At 43.0% G+C, this 27,954-nt stretch overlaps 1 long non-coding RNA gene across 7 annotated transcripts in view; it reads left to right on the top strand.

Moving 5' to 3' along the window:
* LOC142408872 (uncharacterized) overlaps window positions 1-27,954 on the top strand; it is a 65,833-nt gene continuing 37,879 nt past the window's right edge. For 4 of the 7 annotated variants that reach the window (XR_012775450.1, XR_012775449.1, XR_012775448.1 and 1 more), the window contains exons 1-5: window positions 20,413-20,943; window positions 21,038-21,166; window positions 21,483-21,559; window positions 22,513-22,586; window positions 23,721-23,831. This is a non-coding gene — a long non-coding RNA (uncharacterized LOC142408872). Of the gene's footprint in view, window positions 812-20,412; window positions 20,944-21,037; window positions 21,167-21,482; window positions 21,560-22,512; window positions 22,587-23,720; window positions 23,832-27,954 lie in introns of those variants that run through there. The other 3 variants (XR_012775452.1, XR_012775453.1, XR_012775454.1) reach the window with 3 other exon arrangements.

The following is a 27,954-nucleotide window of genomic DNA, read 5'->3' as shown; positions in this document are numbered from 1 at the left end:
GCCAGCAGTGGGAAGCACATGGGCCCTGACATGCTGACTGTGCTTTTTAAATTTTAGGATTGTGTCCCTCTTGGCCCCTGGCACTATACTTCGAGATGCAATGGAGACCTGGAGTCATAATTTCTGAAAGTCCACCTAAATCTTTAGCATCTGCAGACTCATCTGTGGCCTCAAGTACCTGATATGAAGCTGTCTGTGAATGCATCTGAACACCTCCAGACAAGGTAAAATGACCGTCATTTCACTATTGTGTAAAGCCATATTATGCTCTCAGCTTAAATGCTTCCTGCAGATCTGGCCACACTCTCTCAAGAGCGCCAAGTAGAACTGGAAAAGGTCCAAGGATTGGTAACGGCTGTGGAAGAAGGAGGGCGTTCGGAGGAGGTCCTCTCTGGGGTTAGGGTTTGCTCAGCTGAGTGCGATGATCTTGACTCATTGCTATTTTGCACAAAGCAAGAACTAGTAGCAATGAAACAATATGACTGAAGTAGTTTTTACCCAGAATATAACTGAGGTCACTAACTCCTTGGCACAGGCTGTTGCAAAAGCAGAGGTGGATTCAGAAGGGGCTTTGAGAAATTGTGAGGAGGTCAGTACATGGTGGCAACCGAAAAAAAGGGGTCCAGATGCAACCTCCTGCTCGAACTGTTGCTAAACTCCTGGTTTTCCAGAAGCTTGGGGATTTGGCCAAGAGTTACATCCTCTCCTTCCCCGTGCAAGTCACAAGACACTGGGCTCTGGATGGACCTTTGTTCTGACTAATGGTCAGGCTCTAACACTTGGAGTTTACCTGGCAGCAAGTCCCAATGACGTAAGTTAAAATTCAAGTCTTGTCAGGGATGTGACATTTGTTTAGATTGTCTTGGTTAGTGTGATTTTTCTTCTGTATATTGAGTTATACACCCTAGTATTGTTCCTGCAGTAAAACAGTCACACCCTGCTAGCATTTTTGTGGCCTACAGATCTTCTATTTCCTTGATTCTTGCTCATATATGGTCATGAGACTGAGCAGCGACAGCTGGGTTTGAAAAAGCAAGTAGTGATTTTCTCTATGTGCAGGAGGCTAACTTAGCAAAGTTTCAATTTCGGAAAGTGCTGACCTTCAAAGCCTTTTTAAGATTAGGTCAGGCTGGACAGCTCAGAACAGAAGGGTCCAAAATCACCAATCACTTGAAAAACTGGCACTAAAGCCACCAGAAATAAGTCAACCCTCGCATAAAAGATGCAGATAATTATTACCTGTGTGTAATAATGTGATTTGCGACTTTGCTTTAATCATTATGCAAATAAAGTTAAGCCCTCACTTACGGCGTGATAGATTTTATGCCATTTATCCTGTATAACAAAACCGATTCATTAAAGTTTCCTGGTATTTGGCAATCAGCAAAGGCCTAATTTTGCCTCTGTGATGAAATGACTCAAGGCATAAATATAGTGTTTCTCGGTGTGCGTAATAATCATAGAATCTTAGAATCAGAGAATGGTTTGGTTTGGAAGGGACCTTAAAGATATCTAGTTCCAACCCCCCTGCCATGGGCAGGGACACCTTCCACCAGACCAGGTTGCTCAAAGCCCCATCCAGCCTGGCCTTGAACACTTCCAGGGATGGGGCATCCACAGCTTCTCTGGGCAACCTGTTCCAGTGCCTCACCACCCTCACAGTGAAGAAGTAATGCTGGTGCATAGTTTGTATTTTTAAGTGTTCTTCTAATTGGAGAGAAGTAAAATAAGAAAACTTATCATAAACGTTACACCTTTGTTGCTGAAGATGGGCTAAGTGGAGTTTTGGTTCCTCTGTGACTACTGAGAGAGCATTTTCAGCTGTAGCTGCCTGGGTTGGGCGTCCAGACCATGCGTGTCACGCGGAGAGGTGGAAGGTGAGGCGTGTGTCAGGGGCTCCGGGACATGACCCCTCCATTTGCAGCCTTCCTGCTTGCTCGCGATGCTGCCAGCCGCTGCCGTGCTCTGCTGGCAGTGCCAGGCCCTGGTCAGCCACGGCTCTCCTGGGCTCCTTCGTGCCTTCGTCCCCACCTCTGTGGGACAGAGCCTGACCTTGCCTGCAACCCACGTCCCAGCAAGCACCCACCAAATCTCTAAAGCGAGATCTGCTCTGGACATGAACCACAACTAGGGAGCTCAGTTTTCCTGGGGATGGGGAGCAGGAGGCAAAGATTTGCAAGCAAAACTGCCCATTGCCTCTGTAGCAGACCTGTTGAGCAAGTTTGCCTGCTCTTGCAGCAGACACAGCTTTCCTGTCCACCCCAATATTTCTACATTGCCCACACCAGAGCTGCAAGGACAAGATCAGCAGGCAACTTTCTTCCCTGCTGCCAAACTACAACAATTTAGAGCTGCATACATCACTTGTGATCAAAAAGTACCCCTAGATATCATCTGTTGCCACTCAGTAACCACCTGGCTTGGTGTCCTCAGGGTTTCTTCTTGCTGGTCACTGTTGGTGGTACCTGCAGGTCTGGAGAAGGTCAGAAGAAACGTCTGGCAAAAACATGGATGCAACGCTTCGTTCCTGGGCTGTGTTTTCTCACTGCTTGTGCCCTGTCCTGCAGGGCTGTGAATGGTTCCCGGAGGCATTTACATTAGTGCACTGCACACCTAAATTAGATGCCTAAGATCACAGCTTGATTTCCCTGTGGAGAGTGGGAAGCACTTGCAGGGCCTTCAAGGTACTTGGCGTGTGTGTCCCTGCGTTACAGGGGAGATTCTCCTTTCCGGTACGTCCATGTGACGTCTAGCAGAGTAGCACCCCAGCCTCCCGAAGTGCTGTGATACGTGCCCGGATGCTCACTCACAGCTGAAAGGCCAGGTTAGACGGGAGCACTGGCAACACCTCCCAAGGGAGATGCAGGTGCTGTAACAGTATTCACTGTACATATTGAAAAATACCATTTTCAGCCGCGAGCCGGTGCAGCTCCGGTCGGCCGCAATCCTGACAGTGTTTGCAACACTCCGGTCGATTCACTAGTGCTGTTTGTTTGAACGAGGAACTCTTTTGTTGCTCTATCAAAGTCTCACTGACATAGCCTGCAGCTATGAACAAATGTTGTGTAGCTGCAAGCTGGAGCACTGAAGAGACAGGAAGCGTGTTCAATATTGATAAAGAGCAGAACGGGCACTTGTTTAAATTGTGCACAGACAACTTTTCCATAATTAAGGGAGCAACAGACGCGATCGCTTGCCTACAAATGAAATGACTAACAAAAGCAGGAGACACACATGACGTACAGCCTGATACGTGCCTGTGAGCAAAAGTGACGGTGAAAGGGACCTGAGATGATTCCCGAGGATGGGCTGTACGTGCCCGTCATTCCTTTGTTTCCAGCTGGCAATGCGGGTGTACGGAAATCTCGTGCTATGTCTTCAGCTGTTAAACAGTGCATGCCTTGAGCCCTAACTGGAAGTGGAGCCCCCTCGTATGAGGCCCTGTACTCTTTCTACTGCTCTTGTTCATGCTGGAATCATTCAGCCTGCAAATGGAGCAGGTGGGGTAAGGGATCAAATCAACCTATATGCGCAGTCCCTGTCCACAGGGGCTAATGTATGTATGGGATTGCTTCCTTCCTGTCTGCAGCTTTATCCTGTTTGTTCTTGGGACTGTGTGCCTGTGAAGGGACCAGTGCTGTGCCTTAATACTTAATAAAGGGAAGACTTCTGCTGGGCAGCAAAAAATGGGATTGGGGCAACAGCTGGGAGAAGTATCTTGGATGCTGCTGGAGTTGAGTGTGGGATTTTGCTTTCCATACTGATGAGTGCCTGATGCACATAGGTGACCACTGCAGCATTAGAGATGTGCCCACCTGCTAACCATCCTCTTCCAGATGCCACTTGCTCTGTATTCCCTTCGTTCTAAGTTTTGGGTGCCTTTTCCCAAGCAGAAAATTTAAAAAGAATTTGCAGACCCCTCTAACCACACCAGGCCGTTTTAAGTGGTGATCCCATGGTCCAGGCCATACTGATGCATGCTTGTCTCATCCTGGAGTCCCCATGAAGTCATGGGGGTTTCGTTTCAATGTTCTTCTGGTCACTGAGGGTTCAAGCAGGCTGATCTGCTCACAGGACGAGGGCCAGCACGGGCAGCCTGCTATCTGCACAGATCTCACTGAGCACTGTTTAAAATGGGCACAGGCATCCAGGTCTGTGCCAATGTTGTAATTTAGCAGCTGGCATATTTAAATGCTTGCAAGTGGGATCAATCTTTTTTTTAATCATTTATGTTTAATTATTGTTTCCAGCTAGCTCTCTTGCGTTTTATTGCTAGCAAGTTTCTAAAGAACATTTTTTAAGCTTGAACTGAAAAGCCTAATATCACCCAGCAAGGAAGAGCTTATAACACTTCTGTTAGGAGACTTCTGCCATGCTTGGAGCTCTTGGGCAGGTCAAGGGTTGAATTCACTGAATTATTTTGGTTGGAAGATATCCGGTCTGACTTCTGCTTATACCTGGGCCATCCTCAAAGTAGGCTGAGGTTGCTCAAGCCTTGCCAAGTCAAATTTTGGTTATTTCCAAAGAAGAAGATTCCACAGCCCTAGTTACAGTACCGGTCGGTCCCCATGCTGTACTGCTGTCTAGGGTTATCCCATCTCAGATGCAGGACTTGGTATTTGCTGTCCAAGGAACTCCACAGGGTTCCCATCAGCTGGTTTCTCCAGCCTGTCCAGGTCCTTCTGAATAGAGCCCTGTCCTCCAACGTGACAACCACTTAATCCAGTTTGGTGGTGTTGCGAACTTGGTGAGAGTGCGCAGAGAGCTGGCCAAGCAGGGATGATGGTAGGATGCAGCGTGTTGCTACATCATGTAATGGGTCTGGCTTAAAATACACATAGGGAAATAAAGATTTGGGTCCTCCAGCACCCTTCCCTGAAAGAAAAGGGGTCAAGGAGCTGGTGAGCTTTGCTGTGGCAAGAGGCTCAGAGTGACATGTCTCTCTGGATATTAAGACATGTATTGCCTTTCTGTTGTCCTGGAAGAAGTGGTCACCAGGGTCACTGTTCAAAGGCTATTGTGTGTGGCCACAAGGAAACACCATGGACTCGCAGAGCTGTTTGCCCCCTCCCCCCCATTTCCTAATAAACATTTAATTTCTCATTAAGTAATTAGCATTTAATTGTTATTGCTGAGTATAATTACATTTTCTGAACTCTCTATTTACCTGGGCTATGGAGAGAACAAACATTAAAGACCCAGCTGATTTTCAGCCGCCCATTCCCTTCCATTTTATAGGATAATTCAGGTTGGAAGGGACCTCAGGAAGTCTCTAGTCCAACCTCCTGCTCAAAACAGGGTCAGCTTTGAGATCAGACCAGATTATTGTACGTGCTATGTTGAAGAACGTGTTTTTATCACAAGCGTTTTATTTGCTCACGGTGCAAACATGTCCAGAGTGTTTGCATGCCTCCCCACGCACGCCCACACTATACAGGGACGCGAAGATGGAGCAGGCTCCTTGCTTTCACCGAAACGTCCCCACGGGTTGTGCAATGTGGCATTTTGTTTATGAATGACTTTGGATATCAATGTGTTCAGTTGCAACATGCATTACCGTATCAGCCTCCATCTATTGAGAAATGAAAAATTATGGATGCCAACCCCTCCTTCACTATTCAAAGCATGAAGGAAGATGATGCTGGTAATTGGGTGTTTGCTGTCTAAAGGAGGAAGTTTGTAATCCATTGCTATCACTGACATGATGCCTCTGTAAACCCCCAAGCCACGATTTATCTCAGCCATTTAATATCTGTGTGGAGGGACGGAATGGCATATTCAGGATGAGCCATTATGATCTGTCTGTTTGGGAATACAGAGCGTTTTATAATCTTATGTGCATGCCTTTTACTTTAAATGAAGGAAATTAATGGCTAAATTCTGCAGAGAAATAATGCCTGATGTGAAGCACTGTTTGAAGGACAGTGCTACATGAAAGCTGAAATTGTCTTTCTCTTTCAACATGATATCTGTTTTCTTTTAATCACAGGAATGAAGGACTAGAGTTTCAGCCTTAACTGTTAATTTCCTGTCTATTGTCTATTCAAACAAGATCCTGCTGTATTTCTTATAATAAATACATTTAGAGACGGGGCTGAGACCTGGGCCTGCCCTCTACCCTTCTCCAAGGGCAGCTAATTCCTGCAATCTGGGCCACCCTTTCCATGCAATGCAAGGGCCGAGGCAGCCTGCTGAGTACTGAGAAAACGGGGGCTGAAGCACCGCGGAAGGGGCAATAGAGACTAAAAATGGCCGATAGAGCCAAGCAGAAATTCAGGTGTGAGAAAGACACCCAAACGCGTTTAGCAGGTGGGCCAGGGCAGAGGACACGACCAAGTGGCAGCTCGTGACCGTGCCGGCGAACGCCGGGACAGTGCGGAGCCCCAGGCACCATCGCTGCAATAAGCATGTGGCGCAGCTCCCGCGCAGGCTGTGTTCGAGAAAGAATTGCCTGAGATTGTTTGCAAAAGGGTATAGTAGCCAGAGGGTGCCCTGGGCTAGCCCAGCGCTCTGCCCTTGTCCCACATTAATGGCAGTGGTTACTGGTAGAGCAGGGCAGAAATATTTAGGGCAAATTGTTAAATAATAATAATAATAATAATAATAAAAACTTAAGGATGATACCTATTTTTTATTTCTCATGAGAAGTTTTGCTGCCTTGTGGTTAGTAGATATTTTAGAAAAAATTATCTTAAAAAAGTACTGGGTTTGGTCTGGCACACCTACATTTACTTTTATCAGTCACAGGGAGCTACTGGGGGGATTAATATTTTTTTAAGATGAACTAAATAAATGTACAAGGCTCGATGTGGGTTTTTTTTTTTTTTTCTTTTTTTTTTTAAGCTTACAATTCTGGAAAAAAGAACAATGATCTTATAGGAATCCAAAACTGTGATGCTGAAGCTCTTGAATTATTCATATGATCTTATTCAATGCACTGTGATTATTTCTGATGCTTCAAACTCCTGGATAGCTTTTGATGCCTGTATTATTTCTATGTAAATTCCAGCCATTAGTTGGTTTTATCAATAAGGTTCAGATTGAATCATGCCTCCTCTGCAAATTAATGCAGGCCTGACAAATGGAAGAGAAGATTTAAACTATCAAACCGCAGACTGTTAGACGTGGGTTTAGAACAAAAACATATATAAGTTATTTCAAGCTTTAGAAGGTGGTATCTGAAAATATTAGCATGTATAGGGACATTTAGCAGATTGGTACACGTGGAAGAGTGAGCTAAACTGCAGGCTTGAAAGGCTTTTAAGATGTGCAGATAGGCTCCTAGTTCTGCCACGGACTCAGTACTTCACTGTTTCCAGGCTGGAGACCAGAAAATGTTAGACTGGCTATTGACTTATTGTCACTATATCTAATTAAACCACAAAAATTGTTTTCAAACAATGTTAAAGATCAGATTTAAACTCATAAAAGCAGGAAAATCAGGATAGGGTTGAAATTGTCTCTCTAATTCACCCCGGCGTGCCTTTGGGCTGTCTTTTGCAGAAATGGCATGTGTCATTGATTAGAGCCTACCCAGTGTGGAGGCCCACTGGGAACAGCGTGCCACTCTGAACACTCAATTCTCATGCCCTTCTGCATGAGACTCTGCCTTTAATATAATTTTATTTCATTATTGTAGCGTTAATTTATTTCAGACGCCTTTTTTTTTTTTTTTAATTACCCTTTCTTTTCTCAGCAAAGAAGGGGAAAAGATATGATCAGCTTTAATGGATGAAAAGTTTTCTGAGCAGAGCACAGTCAATGCAGTGACGGATTCAAGCCTGCAGGCACACCAAGTCGTACCTGCAAATCTGGTCAATCAATTCGTTCCCCTAAAGCAGTGATGAAACTGGTTTAATTACTAATGAAAACTTACATCTGGTCTGGCCCAGTAAACTGTGGGAGACGCTGTTACAGAAAGGAAAGGAAACCTAATTTCCCCTGGTACTGACCACTACAATGTGCCAAAAATTAGTAGTAGAAAATATTAAACGAAAGCTGGAGCAGCAGAGGCCAGTGTGGACTGCCAGGAAGAGCTGTTTTGACCTCTCTTGAAAATAGAAGACAGTAGCAAGATCCAGACATGAATCTGGTGTCCTCTAACGTAGAGGAGACATTTGGATCCATCCTTACTGCAGAGACAAGTTACACCTACCAGGTGGCAGAACCAGAGGCACCCGAAAGCCTGTTCTCCCCTTAAAACATATCATCCTCCTTCTCCCTCCCTCTACCTATCTTTTAATCAGATATTTAAATCTCCTCATTAATTTTTCAGCACACTCCTTCCCCAGCTGGAACGGGAGCTGCTGTGGGGAGCGAGCGGTAACGAGAAGAACGAGTTTAAGAAGTTGTGGTGGAGCAGCGATCCCTCAGCCCCGCTAAGGCTGTGCACTGATCCTGCAGGCTGGGTTCAACGTCAACGCTGCAAACAGGCGGCTATTCGACAGGGTCTCTGCGACAGATGCCTACAAGACCTAATCCCCCTGCATTACACAGGATTGTGCTGTTGACAAGCATGTTAAGAAAAGGGGGTTGGATAGGGAAAGTTGCTTCCAAGTCGTTTCTGCTTACACTATTTTTCAGGGATTTAACAGAGTCCCGCAGGGAAATACTCCACAGTTTGTGGAAGATGAGGCTTGAGCTATGTCAGGTTAATTTAGGATTTATACCCAAGTCTCAACTGAGTAAGTTATCCAGAGATGACTGAGTAAAGGGAGTCACCATCTCCCTTGGCTGGACTTTGTTCAAGAGAAGACCATTTGGTGTGGAGGTGCTGGGACAGAGTCGGTGGATTCAGTGGTACGCGTTGCTGGGAAGGAGGGAGAGGGGTTTAACCCAGTTCTTCCCTTGATATTCTCCTGTGGTCAGTGCAGGCGGCTCTCCCTGGAAGGCCTCAGGTTTGTTGTCTTCTTAACATCTGCTGTTTCTTAACATCCCCTTCCTGGGAAACATACACAAGCGCACCGATGCTGCTGGACCACACAGCAGACAGGGGCTAGAGATGCAAAATATCAGCTTACATTTGCCTGCTGTGGACTGCTGGGACTCGTCTCACCCCATGTACTTTTTTTTTCTGCTTGCTGCTGCTTGGAAACGGACTCCTGCATTTCTTTGGTCCAGCGGGGAAAATTCTTGGCTGCAAAGCTGAGTCTCGCAATCTGGTCCGCAGGCCAGCAAGCCCTGGCCAGCTTCCAGGCACAGGATCTTTCAGATGTGGGGATTTTCCATTGAGGGTATTCTGCTGCCTCTTCAAATATTGAGTGAGATGCATTTCAAGAGTGGCTCTTGCTGATAATCACCCCGAAAGGAGAGGAAAAAAGCATGTGCTTTCCTACAGAGGCTGCTCCCAAGCCCTGCAGAAGGCTGGGGACTGAGATCAGCCCCTGGACTCCTGCCCAGAAATAACTGGCCATTGGTGTGCCTACAGTGTTTTGGGGCTCGTCTGTCCAGCCAAAAGGGCAGCTGTTGCCTGTATTTCCACAGGCCAGAGAGTAAAATGTCTAACTGCACAAAAAAGCCAAAAAAAAAGAGGTTTTTCTCTTAATATGTTTTTAGGCATATTGAAGAGAAAGGCTAAGGCTGTTCAGTTCTTCCCGACTTGATTATTTTTATTATTTTACAGGCATCCAAAACACCCCTCTCCCTATTTTCTCCTTTTTCTCAAATGTCATAAGCTTTGTGTTACGAGGGGAAGGCCCCAAACAGGCATCCATCTACTGCGGCGATGAGGGCACCCAAAGAAAAACCTCTACGTGCAGCGCGTTGTTGGCGTATGCTGCGTGCTGCAGTCAGCTCTGCTGGCAGACATCATCTCCGTGGCCATCAGCTGCCACACGCCATGCCCAGTCCTTGACAGCCTCCAAAAGGCACGTCCCTTCCCCACCAGCCGAAAAGGGGCCTCGGTTCTCTCGGCAGCAGCAGGAGGAGAGGCAACTATGTGCAAGCGAACAGGGTCAATCCCACAGGCAGAGGGGGATAAGCAGAATAGTCAGAGGGTTGTTATACATCTGGGCTTTGTCTTTCTAGGAACGAAACCTCAACGAGGAGCTGTTTAGCTGCCAGGCAGATTGCAGGTCCCACTCCCTTGAGAAGATGATGAACCTCTATAGCTTTCCATCTATGGAAAAGTGGCAGCAGGTCCAGGAAGGGAAGGCTGGTATGGAGTAAGCAGTGCAGAAGAAGGGGTTGGTGTCAGTGCTGATTTCTATAATGTGAGGTCTTGCTGGGTTATTTTAAGTACTGGGGGATGCTGTTCAAAAAACACCGTTGTTCAGAAAACACAGTTGTTCAAATATCTACTTCTGGGTAGTGGATAAATGCTTGCAAGTTAAAGGTTTATTTGGACCGATTGCCATGTTTTCTGAAGTTATTCCATTTGGGGTTAAATGGCCCATCAGGGGAAGCTGTCTCTTTAAGCAAGTATGTAAAATCTCATGTGCCTACTTGTGAATGGCACCTCAGAAGAGATCCAGATGAGCTCCCTTTCTGCGCTGGGGCACAGAGAAGTGCTTTATTATGTAAATGAGTCTTAAGAAGTTCAAGGTTAAAAACTTATGCTTTGTCCACAGAAGAAATTGAAAGCTGTCGATGCACATGGGTACCGAGAGTGCGTAGAAGTACGGTGCCACTGCTCAAGGAGAGACATCATGCTCGTGCTTTCTGTACTGGCTGCACTATTGAGATTGTTACTTTGATTTTTGAGGGTAATCAGAAGAGCAAAACTTTATGATTGAGAGATCATGGCTCACTGAATCGAGGATCATAAAATTTCTCACTCTTTTGGATGGAAACAATCTCTAAGGCTCTCCAAAGCTATGGGTTGCTTTGACACTACATGAGCACATACTGGTAGATTCCCATTTCTCTTAAAGCTTCCCCTCCTCACTACTGTTTCTTCCTACTTGGCAGCTGAAGTGCTACATTTTGTTCCTCTGTATGTTCAACTTTAGTATCATTAAATGATGGGGGATTGTTATACTTGCTGGATGATTTCTAATTTTTTTTAAATTGCCTCAGGACTTCTGTATCAGAAGAGGAAGGTAGGAGCGATCATGATAAAAGCAATGGGTTTCAAGAAGACAGATGTCAATAAAGTGGAATTTGGTAAATCAGATCTCCCAAGAGGTAAGGCTAAGGGAAAATGAAATAAAGTTGTCAGTTCTTCAGAGTAAGCTAAGGGCACAGTTCAGACTGTCCAAATGCAAGAATAGGAAATTCAGTAGGTGCCAGGCTGGGTAGATGATGAAGGGTTTTTCTGTAACTTTAACACCAGACAGAAACACACAGAAAAAAAGAAGAGGTCAGATTTCTAAGAATCAATCTGAAAGAACAGCACAAGCATTCAGGGATAAAACCAGAAAGGCCAAGACACAAAATGAGACCTCAAAGATAACCAGAAATAATTCTGTAAGAACCATTAATAGAATGAGGAAGATCAAAGGGGGGATTGGCCTGCTACTCAATGGAGAATGAAAGCTGTCTGCAGATAATTACAATAAGCTTGAAGAATACTGGAGAAGGAGAAAAAATATTTTTTTCCCACAGTAGCTTGGGAATTATAGTCCAGTCAAATTAACAACAGTTCTAGAGGAAAAAAAAAATCAACCATAACAAATTGTCTGTAATGTTTACAAAAATAATTGGAAGATGAATAGCAGTCAACATAGGTTGGTCAAAAATAAGTTGTGTTAAACCATTTTAATTTCCTTTACTGCAAAACAAACCCTTGCGGCGTGGATTAGGAACAAAGGACGCATAGCTTGATGTAAAAAAATTTAAAGTTTGCTTGGTAACTTTGCAGTAGGCATAAAGGTGAGAAGGACTGCAAGCATATTGGAGGAAGGGGTTACCTTTGTGTGATAAATTAAAGAAATGTCTGAAAAAACAGGGTTAAATTTAGCAGGGGACAAGTTGCAAAGTACTCTCAGCGAGAAACACTTTGCTAAGCAAATAGGCTGGGAAACAACTAGCTAGAAAGCAGTTCTCCAGAAAAGTATCTTTCGTTATAACAGATCAAAAATTAACTGAAAGTAGGCAATGGCACACTGTTGTGAGAAAGACAAACATCCCGCTATGGGGCTCAGACAGGAGTGGTCTCTGCTCTGCTCAGCGTGGGAATACTGTGGCCAGTTGCGATCAATGAATTTTTAAGACACTTGTGGATGGACAGGCCAGAGTTCAATGTCCTCTTCTGATAAAGGTTGTGGGGTTTTTGCCTTTTTTTTTTTTTTTAACCTCTGATCTGTGAGTAAAAATTGAAAGACCTGGGGTTACGTAGTGGCAGAAAAAAAGGCTGAAGCGAGGCCTGATGACAGCCTTCAGGTACGTAAAAGGCCATTTCAAAGAGGAGGAGAAGGTTTTCTGTGTTTGTGATGGTTAGGACAAAGAGTAATGTGCTTAAATTAACATAAGGGAAATTTAAACCGGGCCTTAGGAAATCCTCTTGAAGGGCAAGGGCATTAAAGCACTGGAATAGGTTGCTTGGAGAGGTTGTGAAGTTCCTATGATTGTGGGGTCTTTAGGAACAGATTGGACAAACATCTGTCTGCAATGACATACCCCGAAACCGCCTTCAAGTAAGGGCGCCTTTGGTTCCTTCCAGGGCTATTGTTCGATGACTCTGTGCAAATCTAGAGATGTAAGTGACTTACTGGGAGAAATTCTCGTGGCCGTGCCATTATCTCCTTCCTGAGAGGGTACTGCTTTGCATAATCCACTTCGTTTATTGCTATTCACTTATGTGTAGTTAAATACCTGAGGTGAGCAGGGGGAGGGCAGTTGTCAGACCCCGTTATGGGAGGGCTTGGCTCCAGCTGATGAAAGATGCCAAAATTTGGATGGTATACATTCTGGTGAGGCAACACGATGCCGTTAGTCACTCTAACTCTCTTACTTGCTATTCCCTTCTCTAAATATGTTGTCTTTATCTGAGAGAGCCTGGGGAGCTGTAAGTCTCTGAAGAAATTCTCCATATGCTGGTGATTTTCAGGGAACTCTGCCATACATAATTTCTGATAGGAATGTTTGAATAGAGAATTAATTTACTTTGGGTCCTTGATTATTCTGTCTTGCAATAAGAAGGGTATTGGCATCAGGCTGAAAGTTAAACAAGGCGCTAGTTTCCCTTTTCTTTCTCTCTGATCTTCACAGTCACAAAAGGACTGCTGGAGTCAGAAAGCGATGCAGATGGGATGTACAGCGATCACAAAAAATCAGTATTGTGTGGCTGAAGTAATCTCTTTATTCCAGGAGCTTCTAATGAGTAATGAGACCATGTTTCATATAACTCCTGTTAACATGGCAACATATGAGCATGCATCCGTCTACAAGCAGAGAGGCTTTAATAACACATGAGTAAATTACCTCACACATTTCTCTCTGTGAAACAGCAGACTTCTCTTAGGAGACATAAAAGGATCAGGCAAAAGCCCTGTGAATTGCTTAAAAGTGGCATAAAGAGAGGAAAGGGATGAATTAATCAAGATCATGACACTTGAAAAGATTTAGATTCATGGACTTTCGATCCAAAACATATCATCAAATTATAAAAAATCACAACGCTGGCCATCGACCCTCACCCAGTGAATTGTTTCTCCATAACTTCTCTTTGATTTCTGACCAATATCTGTCTTCACTAGGGCACTGGAGGGGGCAGAGTTTACCACCACTGGGAAACTTGTTCCAGCTGTTTGAAGACACATGTTTATAATGATGATAATTATTTTGATTTGCCTTGTCTTCAGTTTCTGAGCAGTGAAACTTGTTATGTTGCAGTAAAAAGCTCTGGTTTTAGTCCTGTACGTGTTTATGGATTGTACCTCTGCTGAAGCAATGTAGGGTACTATAGCAAATTATGGGCCAAGTTCTGTGCCCCTTCTTTCAGGAAAAGGCTTAAATGAAGACGATGGGGCGTCATCTGAGAACACAGCTTGACAAGTGGTGGCCTTTCATGATACAACAGTCTGTTTACAGGCACAGTGCCTTCCTGCATGGTGTAGGAATTTGATGCAGGAATTAGGAAGCTCTCTAGATAGTAGGTTTGTACCATTTCCCGTTCCTCCAAGGAATGAAAACTCCAGTGTTTGTAAGTAAGTGTTTTAACATTCCTATTCTGATTTACTTTTAATAAGTCTTTCTTTCTTTTTTTTTTTTTTTTTAAGCAAATGGCTACAAAAGGACTCAGTTAAATTCTATATTCACCTTTTCCTTAGGATTTGGGATACTGTAGAAGTAAATATTTTCTGGGCTTCTCTTATGAGGAGCTCCACAGTCTCTTAAGTAGGAATACAGTGTCACGTCTCAGTCTGTCAGACTTGATTTAGCTTCGAACACTCAGGCCAGCAGCTGAAATACAACCACATGAAGATGAACCATAGGTATTAGCCACATTTGAAGTTTAAACACATGAAGCAAAGTTTATTCAAAGTCAGGGGATGTCAGTTTTTGCCATAATTTGGCAAGTAATGTGGCCAACTATATTCAGCAAGTATTACAGCACCTTTAAAGACAAACCAGCCCATGGATTGCCTTCAAAAGCAGTATAGATTTTGTAAGCAGTACACTAAAATAGATCAGAGTGACCCCTTAGCTATGTTAGAAAATATTTAGATATAATTTTAAAGGAGCTGCCATATTTGGCTATTCATTAAACATATAAATCCGTGTGATCTGTCTTCGCCCATCTGGAGACTGCAATGTTAATGAGTTAACTGCCTGAACGTAGTCTCTATAGAGTCACTTGGATAATTTGAAGCAGTGTCGTTTCAAACTAAGGATAAATACAGCTTTGTATAAAATGAGTTCTTGTTCCAGCAGTAATTGCTTGTGCGCTGTATAAGATGGTCTTGAATCACCCCATCAGACTTACTCCCAGAGCAGTGAGTGATATGGGCTTCCATAAAGGGGCAGTGCATCTACTAGTAGATTCACTAATTTTGTAGGGGTGTTGGCACATGGAATCAATTTACTTTAGCAGTCAGAGACTCTCTTTATGGCAGAGAAAGCAGTTAGTGGAAAAAGAAAATGTACACAATTTATATTGCACTTCCATGTTTAGGGTACCAGCAAAGCACATTTCCTCACACAGGTAAGGTAATCTGTGGTTATTTTTATATCGTTGTTAATGATAACGCTTCACAAGAAATAATTTCTTCCTGTTGAAATGAACTATTTGTTACTGTGGCACCTATTCTTCGTGCTCGTAACAAGCCTGTTTTTCTAAGTCTCAAGGTTCAAATATGCAAATCCAGATTCATCAAGGATGAATCTGACCAAAAATAAACATCTGCACTCCTGATGCCGTGTGTCTTGACCTCGTTGTCAAAGGGGAATAAGAAGTACTTTAGGGCATGAGATATCTGATCTGTTTGTGGATGAGCAAGGACAATATTAATATTTACATTTTAGACTATGTATAAAGAAATTAATAATTTCCTAATAGTAATATTAAGACAATCTATGAATTAAGAAAGAAAATCTAACTGATTGGTCATCAGCTGGCATTTAAATCTGGTCAGGTGAATTGGGTTACCCCAGTCAATCCATAAAGAAGAACTCTTGTGCTTCAAAATTCTTGGATGGAGGAATCCAATGTAAAGGGAGTTTTGATACAGTGGGATGTGGCAGATCAGACAAAGGTAAATTCTTCCCACAACAGAGGGAAAAACTGAAATGTCTTCCTTGGTTCTTTACTTTATGATAAAGATAAAAGTCAGCTATACTCTGGGGATGAGATCTGGCATTGAAACTTCCAAGGTAAGATCAGATACAGTGCCAATTTCCAGTCTAATCAGTGTTGTTTCAGCTAGGTGAACCTCTGTTCTGATATAATCCTGGGCAGTTGGGGAGCAAGAAGATTTCTCCTTCGTATTGCTTCTTCATCCCTTTTAATTATCAATAATTACAAAAATTAAAGAAAGAAATCTCTTGCTTACAGGAATTAGGGCTAGAAGAATCTGTTCTTCAAGGTAAACCCCTTGAAATACCACGCGAAGTGGATGAAGACAAAATTCAGATTGTGACTAATGCTCTTCTAGGTTGGAGTCTCTCCAGAAGTCTTGAAATCAAAGCTCGTCGCCAGTCAGTGCGTGTTACGGCAAAATGCAACTAGTAAGTGAACAAGACAACTGATGCATTTAATGTGACAGCACCACTTGGGGCATTTAGTCTGTCTTTAGAGAGTTCAGTCAAGATTGGACCAAGCATTTAAATCACAGGCAAACTTGCAAAACATTTCCATAACCTGCCAGAATAACCCTTTTGTCTCCAGCTAAAAAACACCCTTTATTGAGCCTAAAGTGAACTGAGCAAAACCACTTTCCATCAGAAGTAACCATGATGCAAATGGTTTTATCTGCATGTAACCAAGGCAAGAAAACATTAACCAGCTGGTCCCCATTCAGAGGCATCTGTAACCATCTGGAGGGAGCCCCAGACTGCAGTGCAGCGGCTCAGTGTGGGACCAAGCATGACTCAGTTTGCGCCTGCCAGAATCAACACTCAGTGACTGGAACGTGTTCAGAACCTCCTTTTAACAATTCTCCAAATGGCCTTTACCAGGCATTAATGTAGCCTTATTTCCACGAGTCAAATGGGAGTTGTATGGTTCTGGCTGGCAAAGGCTGGTGTTGGGTGGTCCTGCGATGTTGGTGGTCTTGGTACATGGATTTCAGTTCTAGGAAGAAGTGATCTTGGGATTTATTCTGCATGATGGCTGAGGTTGGGTGATGACTGATGTTGTGGGGTTAGAAATGAGAGAATTGCCTATTTAGTTCTGTACTTTCCCACTTCCATGCTCTGGCAGCTTCATATTCTCATTGTTGATGTTTCAGGATAGATCTGTGGTTAACTACAAATGGCTCCTGTTATCTCTGCCTTCATGAGAGTGATGAAGGTACTTTGCTTTGGCTTTACTATTTGGTACAAGTTTACTTGCTTCTCTTTGGATATGGAGTTTGTTCATCAAATTAGTTAAAATGCGAATCAGACATTAGCAGATATATTGAAGGTCACCCAACCATGCGTCACACAATTCAGCTCAAGTAGTGTACAAGATCTGCCTGCTGTCTGATGTGAGTGCATGAAGCCTTAGAGATGCTGTGCTAACCCTCAAGCGCCGAAAGGGTTTTCAATGCATCTTGCCATTCATCCTATTGGTTTTGAACCTGTAATTAAACTGTGGATAGAAAACAAGTGATGACAGGCACGACTTAGTTATTAATCTACAGTTAATTTTCATGTTGAAATGCTTTTTGTTATCTCCAAAAATGAGCCTTCAAACGTCTCTCTAAAATGTTGGCATGGAGAATTGCAAAAGGAATAGTGGTGCCTGGGCTTTATCTGTTACATCAAGCAAAATGGATTAGGCTAAATCAAACCTGAAGAAATTTGGTCCAAATGATTAAAATTTTAGGCACTTTGCTGATCAGTCGCTCATATAAGAAATCAATCCCTCTGAATGCAGGGGGACTGCTAGTAAGTGTAACCAGTTATCAGTATGAGTGAGGGATTGTCTTAACTAACCTGACTTCGGAGAGTTTCTGCTTTCTTCGGAAACACAGACCTTTATATATGTTGCAGTCACTTCTCTCAGTGAATTAAGAATCTCTGTGTATCTTCTGCTAACTCTCTTCTTATTTAAGTCAAGAGAGTTGAAAAGTTATGTTATACACTAAGTAGTCATATAGGATGGTAGAATACAATTTTATTCAAGAACAAAACCCTGTGCTCAGGTCACTTTACTCAAAAAAAGGAGCTGAATGAACTATAAATTGTTGGTTTTAATCATTAAATATCCTACTTACCTCCTTCCACATTCGATTACTCAAGACTTCTGTGTGAAGGACTGCATAAAAGATAGCTATATGAATGTTCTTTTCATTGTGCCACAGACTTTAAACAGGAAAACGATTGCCCCTAAACTATTTGTTCCCTTTTGGATTTTTGAGTCATCAACTGGAACTTTCTGTGGTTTTTGCATGAGTTTAAAATAATATGGTACAATTTATCTGTTGTTTACAAGGGCTTTTGTAAACCAAATCACTGGACCTTTTAAAAAAAATTACAAAAAGCTTGCTGCAACCTGTAATCATAGAAGAATTCGTATTATAACAGAGTAGGATTAATAATGCATGTAATTATAATATACAATTTTCTTTAGGCTTTTCTAATTATAAAAAAATTACAGATAACATCAACAGTGTGATTCTGAAATGCCTCTCATTTATTATGTAGCTCTCTTAATCAATGCTCTGCCACTGGAAATCAAGTCAGAATGTTATTATGGTCTCTCCTTCTGGATTTAATTACAGCAGTAACTCATGGCTCAAAGTCTGAGCAAACACACCATGCAGTTTATAGCTTTGAAGAACAGCTATTAATCCTGCCGTCTACCTCCCAGTGCAAGCCAATGAAAGCTTTTTAAATATCTTTATGCCTGAAGATAAACACACGCTTACACGCACGCTTAAGGTGGGGTGCAGGGAGCCCAGCCGCCGTGACTGTTCCGCGCGTGCGCAGCAGAGCATCCGCTCCTGGGAGATGATCTCAAGGTGTACAAATCTCTGAACTTTTCGCCACCCAGACTGAGATATTATCTTGCACCCTTAACACTGGTGAGAACGATTTCAGGATGTCAGCTCCTGCCCATTGGTAGCCTGGAGTCAGGATGGGGCTGTTGCCGTATAAACAGGCTTGCTGAAGATGCGCATCTGTGCCTCTCGCGTTATTTTGGAATCAGTTTCCATTAGCTGCAAATGGGAATAATGCACTATTCCAAGAACTTGAATTAGTATCAGGAACTGCTTTTAGGTTTGGCAGCAGCCAGGGAGGATGTCTCTCCCTCCAAAGCAGAAACATGCTCAGCCACATGCTAGTGACTGGGAGGGCAGAGCCGCCAGTGAGCTGGAGCGTGCGGAAGAGTGAACGTGAACTTGAATGCTTGTTTTTTGAAGCAAACTCTTTTTAAGAAAATCTTGTCATCCAAAGGTAGGACAGTTAAAATAACCCAGACTAATATCTACCAGTGCCTATGTCTTTCAAAACAGAATCTAAACCATGATTAAAGAAGATTCACTTGTCCTCTCAAGCCACCATCTTGAACACCAGCTTTCCATATGCTCAATATTTTGAGAAAAAGTAAATTGAAACATAACCAGCCTGGTTATTTTATTGTGTGGTTTATTTGAACTCACCAGGGGTGCAAGGGCCCCAAAGTCATCTGCTCGCTTTCCCAGCTGGCTGGACGGACCAACAGCCATTTCATAGGTATCATTTGGGAAGCTGTGGGAAGGAACCAAGGAAATATTTGCACTTGGCTGATGTAGCTTACATCCATGCTGCAGTGTGCTCTGCAAGGTTAACAGAACTGGTCAGAAATGGGTTTTTTTTTACCTAAATATTATTTCATCAGGACCTGCCAATTGTTTGAAGTGGAAAGTACGAGCAGGAAAGGCTACACTTCAGCAGGTTGGTCTGTTTGAAAGACAGTGTCATTTCAAAATAGATATTCTGAAATTGCCACATGCCTTCTGGAAATAAAAAGAAATACAAGATTGGTATTTCACTGAAAATTCTCAAAAACATAGACATGAAGTACCGTGACGGACCAGTCTGAGTTTTGTGTGTTTTCGGTTTGCCAGCCCTTTCCACATAGCAACATTTTGGCCTTCATGGAACGAGTTTGTTTGGCTTTGGTTGTTTTTTTTTAACTTCTGAGAGTCGCCTGGGACAGAATTTTTTTCCCAACCTTGGTTTCCAGCTTATGTCCCAGCAGAACCTGGGATCCTTCTCACCCCAGTAAGCCAGACAGGAGGGGCTGAAGGCATAGCAGGACTGGGTACAAGATGTCTTGTGTCAAACAGGAGAGGATAAGAGTAGAAAAAAGCACTTGGGTAGGAGCTCAGGCTAAGTCTCCAGTAAAAACATCCCCTTACTCTCATCTCATCTAACATTAGCCTTCCAAAAGCAAGATCTCTTGTCAAGCATCTAAAAAGGTGGTGCAAGCTTCCACTGCACTGCCCAGGGAGAGCTGACTACCCACTCGCAGCCGTGGGCTCTGCGCTGTCCTTTTAAAGATATTTGTCTCTTTTGGCTACAGGAGGGGCTCTAGGAAGACTAAATATCAAGGATGTTTAAATGGCATGAAATGAGGTAGTATGAACACCTTTGTCCTCTTTCCTCTTGGCAGTCTATTAATCTAAGGGAAAAACCTGAGAAAATAGACTAATTAATCCCAACTACTGTGGACAGGGTAATTTAATTTTTTTCTAAGATTGACGTTACTTAGGCTAAAACCTGCCTCAAAAACCTCTCAGGTCCCATCCCAAAACACAAGAGTATTCCGTGTTTTATACCACAAAATATACAGCCAACTGTATTTTCTAAATTTGCTTTCAAACTCCTAACAGGAAATAAGCCTTACAGGAAACAGAGGAAATAAATAACTTTGCCATATTCCCAGAAAAAGCTGTGGGAAGAGCCTCCTGTATTACGGATTGAATTCACTCTGCTGTCTAGCACTGGGGATGCAGGAAAAAAAAGCAACCTCCCATCCCAGCATCCGGAGGTACTGCTGCAGGGAGCTGTGTCCTCGATGGCAACGAGCCGTGGCGGCAGCTCGGAGCAGAAGAAACTGGGCTGGAGGAGGAGAGGGCTTCTGGCTGCACTGGGGTGACACTGACACATGAGGCTTTAATTTCAAGGGAGGAAGTGGAGCAAAAAGGATTGCAAAATCTGGTTCCATAATGGTCTGTGATTCTGCTTGCTGTGTTTGGTATCATATTTGTGGTCTCGGAGGAAACGTCAGCTGGTCCTCCTTGGTTCGAAGCAAGATGGGGAGGTGGGTGGAGTGCGGTGTTAAAGCGAGAACAGGGAAAAGTGGGGATCCTTGATGTATCAGCAGGGACATGAAGAGCCCTTTCCTCTCATCCTGATTGAGAAGAAACAGTAAAGCATTTCTTTGCACTTTTTTTTTTTTTTTTTTAAGGCTGTCCTGTGTCTGTCTGTGAATACGGAAAACTTTTTGGCATTTTTTTTGCAGTATGCACATGAAGACTTACACACGCCCCAGGTTGCACGTCTCCAGGTTCCTAGCGGACCTCAGCCTTGAGTCGCTTTGTTCCAGGGTATCCTGAAACCATCTGATGAGACGGCTCACAGGCTGTGGGAGGTAATTTGCTCTGGGAACTGAGAGAGGAGCAATCCTTACAGCATCCTTAGAGCAAAGCAACACAAAGAGAAACTATTGCGGAGAGTAATTACTCTCTTGTAATCCTCCAGGCTCGCCTTGCCAGAGCACTGTGCTGTGCGATCTGTACGAATTCGGAGGTTTCTGTAATTCCCTTTGCCATTCTCTGATGTGGAGGGGAAGGTTGTTTTCATACGAAGGCAATCACTTACCCTTTATTTACTGTGAAGGATGAGGATGGGGGACTCGGACTCCCAAAGCTTTTCACAGTTGGTTTCGTTGTCTAATTATTTTGCAGAAGAGCTTTGCCCGGCAGTGTGGGGCTCCGCAGCAGAGCCTGGGGGACTCCTGCCCTTGCAGAAGGTCTCTCCAGAAGTGAGTGTTTCACGGTGGGATAATACTGCAGCCCACGTGCCTTTTTCACTTTGTTTATTTATTTTTAATAGCATCACATGAATAAAGAAACGTGACTTCCATATTGTCTTTTGAAGGCTGATAATTGTGTTGCTGTTGTGTTCACTGTCGGCTTCTCATGCCCAAATGAATTTATGTATATCCGTCTTTTCCTTCAAAAAGCAGCCCTGCCGAGTTTTCCCAGTTGTTCAGTCAGTCACAAAACACTGTTGTAAAGCAAGCGCTGTTTTATGTTGTCTAAATAGATGTGGCTCTTCTCTTGTTCCCACTGTCAGTCTTATTGTTAAATTGCTTTGAATTTGCAGTGAATTGAAATTCTCTGTTCCAAGGAGAAAGAAGTTATTACTTGTAATTAGGATTATTGGACAGTAGCACTTTTCACTCTAGAGTTAACGAGTTATGATCAGAACATATCCTTTCATTAGTTTGAAATATTCCCATTGTTATTCTGATACTGTGATTTTTTTTTTTTTAAGTTTAAATAGCAGTCCACTTAAAACAGCAGAAACACACATGGCTTCACAGGCTACATTAAAGTTATGGATGGCTAAACGTGAGCCTGTGTCACCACTCGGGCTGAGAAAGAGTCCACCGTGATGGGTTGCACCAAGGTAAGAAATACGCTGTAAGATCAATTACCATGCAGGATGTCTGAGACTGAGCTTCACAGGAGAATTCCACTTGGAGTTGACACTGAGCGGGCAAACAGTGTGGCAAATTACATTTCCACCTGATTATCTCCATCTCCCTGGAATGAAAATGCTCTCCTCCAGAAACCTTTGTGGCACCATTCAAAGTTTCTACTAGATGAAGAGGTTGTGGAGGCACCGTGGGATATAGAAGGGGTGCTGGAGAACGTCGTGTGCTGCAGCCTGGCAAAACTCTTCTTTGCCCCACCTGCTTTTGCGTTGCAGGGTTCCAGCAGGATGATTTCTGCCACTGAGCAGAGGGACAGGCACCACCTTTCATCAGCTGCATTTAATCGATGGCGGGATTAAGGTAGGCGTTGAGCTCTTGTGGGTCAGGGAGAGAAGCTTATAAAGGCAGCATAGGAAGCCAGGGTGTTGAAAAAAACTCTTCCAGTAATTTGGAAGGTAGATTTTAAAGTGGTGAGCTTCAAAGGCTAGAAATGATTCTTTGATCTTCCAAAGCCTGTAAATGAGGGCAGTGTCTGCAGGACGCAACACATGTCCAAACAATCGCAAGAAATCTAAACCGAGTTTTGAAGCAGCAAAACCCTTAAAATAGAAAGAAAAAGGTACATAATTCAGACAGTCAGCCCAAACAACAGCATGGTTGTCTCAGATGTTTTTAGTAGACATTGTACAATAACTTATTAGCTCAAAAATAAATTATTTGAATTGCCAGTTGAATCCCTTAAAAATGAGGGAGGTGATGTTTTAAAAAAAAAAAGAGAAGTGGACCTGGAATAAGAAAGATTTCAGTCTGTGCAAGTTTCTGAAAAGATCATTGCCTCAAAAACAGAGGAACATTTCTAGGTGGGAGGATGTAATGAAAAACATTCGGAAATGTTTTTGTTGTGGTTTTCTGACCTTTTACCAAGCACTCCAGGCCTGCATGAAATGTTGAGCTATGGTGTGGATTTGTTTGCTCTTAGGTAAGCATGCTCAGAGAACATCTTTGTAATCACAACTGTGGGCAAACAACACTTGGAGTCCTTAGGTGGGCCCTGCCATGGCCAGCCAACCTTGGGAAGGCTCTGCAGGCTAACATTTGACTTGATGTATAAATCTGGGCTCAGCTCTGCAGTGATGCTTATCTACCTGGTTCCCAGTGGAATAGAGTTAAAAACTTAAATACCTCCGTAGTTTTGCACCTGAATTACTGAGCATGCTGGAAGGGGAGTATGTATGAGCAGTATACTCATATTCTTTCCGGAGATGTTTTTGGTGCATCAAAACCAAATTGCTGAATTCATTTGTGCATTTGCTTATCTTAGAGTGCAGTACATGACTGGAGGATATATCCTAGTCTGTGTGCCTTTTCCTTCCTGATGTCTTACCATCAATTACAGCATGAGTTACCCATGTTTTCTATTTCTAAATACATCTGGAGTTTTGTTTTTAATTATTCATTGAGACAGAGACTTATTTTTTACCAGAGTTTCTGAATGTGCTCTTAAAAATCTTGGAGCCAACCTGTGACAGCCAGAGGAAAAACAGGACTGGACAACGGAGTCTGTGGTGTCAAGGCAGTTGTGTAAAGAAATGAGGTAAGATTCAGTGTTTGCTTCTAATGTGCCATCTCAGGGTATCCTATTGGAATTTCGTAAGACAATTGCTTTTTATAAATGGGTTGTGACAAGCAATTACACACTGCTCCACTCATCTTAAGAAAGGAAGAACAGAATAATTGAAAATAGGACTGGGAGAGCTCTTGGGAGGTCACCCAGTCAATCTCCTCACCCAGGTGGGATCGGCTTCACACTAACTACTGCTGGCATATGTTTGCTTCATATGTTTTCAAAAACCTCCAGTGACAGAGGTCCCGCAACCTCCCTAGGAAATGCTTTCAGGGCTTATCACTGCTTAATGTTAGAAACTTCTTTCCTACTACTAAACAAATCCCATCCTTTTAATCTTTCCTCAGAATTTATGGGGTTTAAACCTTCCCTCATTTTTGTTATTTTCCTCTGGACTCAGACTAATTGATCTGTGTTCTTCCTGAAAGCATTGACCCAAACCTACGTTTCAGTGGCTGCATTTTCTCATCCTGATATTTGTTTTGCAAGGGATGTGTTGCTCATTGCAGCAAGAATTTTCAGGAGCCTTTGTTAAAACAGTCTTTGGTCAATGCCCAGTCTTGGATCTGATCTGGTGTTTGGATAGGCAGTACAGACTAGAGGAGCTTCACCATCTTTGCTGAACTCTGGTACCCTGAGGGGTGCTAAATTTTAAATGGAAAAAGGAGGTGAAAGAAAGCTGGTAAAAATACATAGTGGCACCATTCTCAAAGATGTCCAATTATTAGAAATGCCTTTTACTGACCTGTGTTGGTCTCCAACTCTATGTCAGCTGAAATTTCTCAAGCAGTGCATCTACAGAAGTGACTTCCCAGTGTGAGCCTCTGAGCACAAGAGCGGGTCAGGAGAGCCAGCTATGATGAAAACTTCAGCTAAACAGCCCTACAAAACTTGTGATGTGTGTATTATGGGGGTTGGTCAAGAGGATTCTCCCCTTCTGGAAGAAATACTGACATTTTTGGCTTGCATTACGCTACTTTAATCCTGAAACCTCCATTGATGGGGGCAAAACACCTACTAGGGGTCATGGCCAGGGTGTCTTACAGTCAGTTGCTAACCCAGTTGAGTAGGGTTAGGATGGAAGAGGTCAACTGAAGGACTAGAGGACTTTTCCAGTTACATAGCTATCAAAAAAGCCTCGAAAGCCTTTTTGATAGGCTTTTGGGTTATGCAGCCCAAACATCGTGGTCTGAGTGAAGTTTTTTCTGGAAAAAATGTCAGAAGATAACGGTTTGATTTGGTAGGAACTCAGCCCTTAATAATAAATGTATAATAATAAATTAATACTTATTTTGAGAGGAAAAAAAATAGGTTGTTGTTGGCTATCCTCTCCACTGGTAATGTTACCTGGGAGATAGGAATGCCTTCAAAAATAAGCAATTATAATTGCATGAATATAATTTTTTAGGTTCCCAGAGCTTTTGGGAACTGAGATGATACTGCAGCTTGTGCTGGGTATCTGGAAAATAAAATGAAAGGAAATAGCCTTGCTTTGAGTATGTGAGGTTAAACTTGTTGCTACCTCTCTCGGTTTGGGATTTCTGCATCCAACAGATTGCGCACTCTTTTAAGTAAGCAGAGTTTCAGTGTTTTCTGCCATTAGTGAAATACCACATAAAGCAAGAGAAAGAAAAGGAAGTTGGCTAATGCTGGAATTGTTCTGGTGTTTTCTCATACAACAGAATGGTAAATTGTTTTCCTTGGCTTTCTGGAAAATATCTGACCTTGATACTTCATATTCAGTTTATGTAAACAATTACAAAAGCATCTGAGCCAAATAGAAAAGGCTATTTCTTGAAAACCTGCAGGGAATGCACATGGGAATTTCCCACATGCTGTGGCAATCTTAAAAATACCTCCTTGTAACCCCACAATATTAATGATTAACTCCGGAACTGTGAGTTTTTCCAGACTTCCAGTGAACTCAGTGATTTGTGTGTTCAGCTGCATGTATCAGGGAGAGGTAGTAAAAAAAAGTAATTTACCACTTTTAGTAACTTGCATTTAACAAACAATCTGCCATGTTTTCCCCTTGAAATTCAGGTATTTCTGCAGATTGCACGGCTGATAAATATCACAGTATGGGAAAAGTTTTGTGGCTAAGCTTTGTGCTGAGATGCTCTTGCAAGAACGAGCTGGAACCAGTTCTGTTCTTCACAAATTACTCAATGACAGAGCTGCTTCGCTTGGGACCCTCACCCGCACAGTGCAGCACGAACCTTCAGAGATGTGCTGAGCATCGTTGGTATCACGTTTATATGCATGTGAAATTCAGTAATGGTGTTATCTTTATGAATTGTTTCTGTTACATTTGCTGAAGAAGAGAGCAGTAGCAGAGTGGCCCTTGAGAGGTGATTTCCCAGAGCAAGCAGGGCTTCTCGTGCAAGGGGATTCACATCACACAAAGTCTGCTCAGCTCGTGGCACGGTGGGCAGCACCGCTGACAACAGTTTGCAAGTGCAAGCTGTTACATGAAGCTTCCGAAAGATGCTGAGTGCCAGACCCTCACCTACCTACACCAACAGCCCCGTCCCATAGCAGTTCGGAATATTCAGCCTCTTGGATCACTTTATCTTTACTCGTCCTGTTTAATGTAACAGTGTGGTCTATCAACCGTGCCGCTGCACTGCTTGTAGTGGTGATAATATTTTTATCATTAAAATTTCTAGAGTGAAGCTTTTTAATTAATTCAGCTTGGGTGACTGGAGCATGGCTGTCATGGGTGCCAAGTCGGTACTCGTCTTTAGCGGGCCAGAATAAAACTGTTTTGGAGCACCTTGTGAACCAGCACACCTCCATTTCGGGAAGTTTTTAATACCAATATATACATAATTTAGTCATATGTATATAATTTAATCTCTCATTACTTGTCTCTCTCTCTATCTGGCTATTTATTTACTTATTTATTTATATAGTGGCTCCGCTGGATGCTTCTTGGGTTGGCATAAGTCTTTTCTTACTCGCAGGGCTGTGCCAGCATCCTCATGTCATCATCACACGCAACTCACAATCAGACCATCAGAGCTTTGCTGCAGCAGATGGGGACTTACCTGCCTGCAGTCAAAAAAGTTAAATATCTCTACAAACTGGACTGGGAAACCAGGCAGCTGGAAGCAGCTGGTAGTAAAAAAGAGAATCCAGCTTCAGCTGCACAGAGAAGGGGAACCTGTTTTTCCTTCCGGAGGGAAAGGTGGGTGTGTTGGGGGGTGTGTGTGTGTGTGTGTGTGTACGCATGAAAGACAGGGTTGATGAAGAGGTGAGTTTCTTTCCTGTAGTTATCTTCTTTTGGGCTAGCACAGAAATGAAACAACAGGCACAGACTCGCTAGACCTTCAGTGGGTGAAATGGTTTGTATTTGTAAGGAAATAGTAGAGAATCTCTCTAACAGGTGGGGTGGTGGGTTTGTATGCACAGGCTGGGTCTCCAGCAAGCTGCACTGAAAGCTGTGTTTGACAGTATCAAAGTGATTAAAATAACTTAATCTGATGAAGCATTGCTAAGAAATTATTTTAGTTATGACTCTTGCATAATTTAATGACCATTCTTGAAACTTTAGCTCCTATGAGCAGCTCATTTAATGAAAATACTGGTTTCTAAAAACCAGGTTGGCTTCTGCTCCTTTCAGTCATGAGAAGTGATCTGGAAATCTGACCTGAGTACATCTGAAAGATTCAAAACTCAGAAAGTCATGTGGGAAGAATAGACAGCAAATCTTTAAAACCAGGATGTTTCAAAAAACCCCTCACAACGCCTTTTAAACAAAGGGCGGGGACTTTCTATCTCTTGTAGTATTTAAAAAAACCTGCATTAATATGAACCTGCAGTAGTTGTTTAAAGGAAGAATATATATAGGTAGGTAACTGGCAGGCAATGAAATCTCATCTGAGAAGATGCCAATCCTTTCAAACTTTACTATTGTTGGGCCCATAATATTGTGGGCGTAATTCACTGCTCAGCAGCTGTGTGCACACATACAGCTATAGATACATGTGTGTATTAGGTTTCCCTTCTTCTATGCCTAATATACAGAGGATGTGGCTTTGTTTCAGCCCTGCTTTGACATTTACCTTCCATCTGGCTGTAGAGGCTCACA

The sequence above is a fragment of the Mycteria americana genome, chromosome 4 (genome assembly GCF_035582795.1).
Source record: "Mycteria americana isolate JAX WOST 10 ecotype Jacksonville Zoo and Gardens chromosome 4, USCA_MyAme_1.0, whole genome shotgun sequence".
In the NCBI taxonomy this organism is placed as follows: Eukaryota; Metazoa; Chordata; class Aves; order Ciconiiformes; family Ciconiidae; genus Mycteria; species Mycteria americana.
This window is presented reverse-complemented; position numbering and strand designations above follow the sequence as displayed.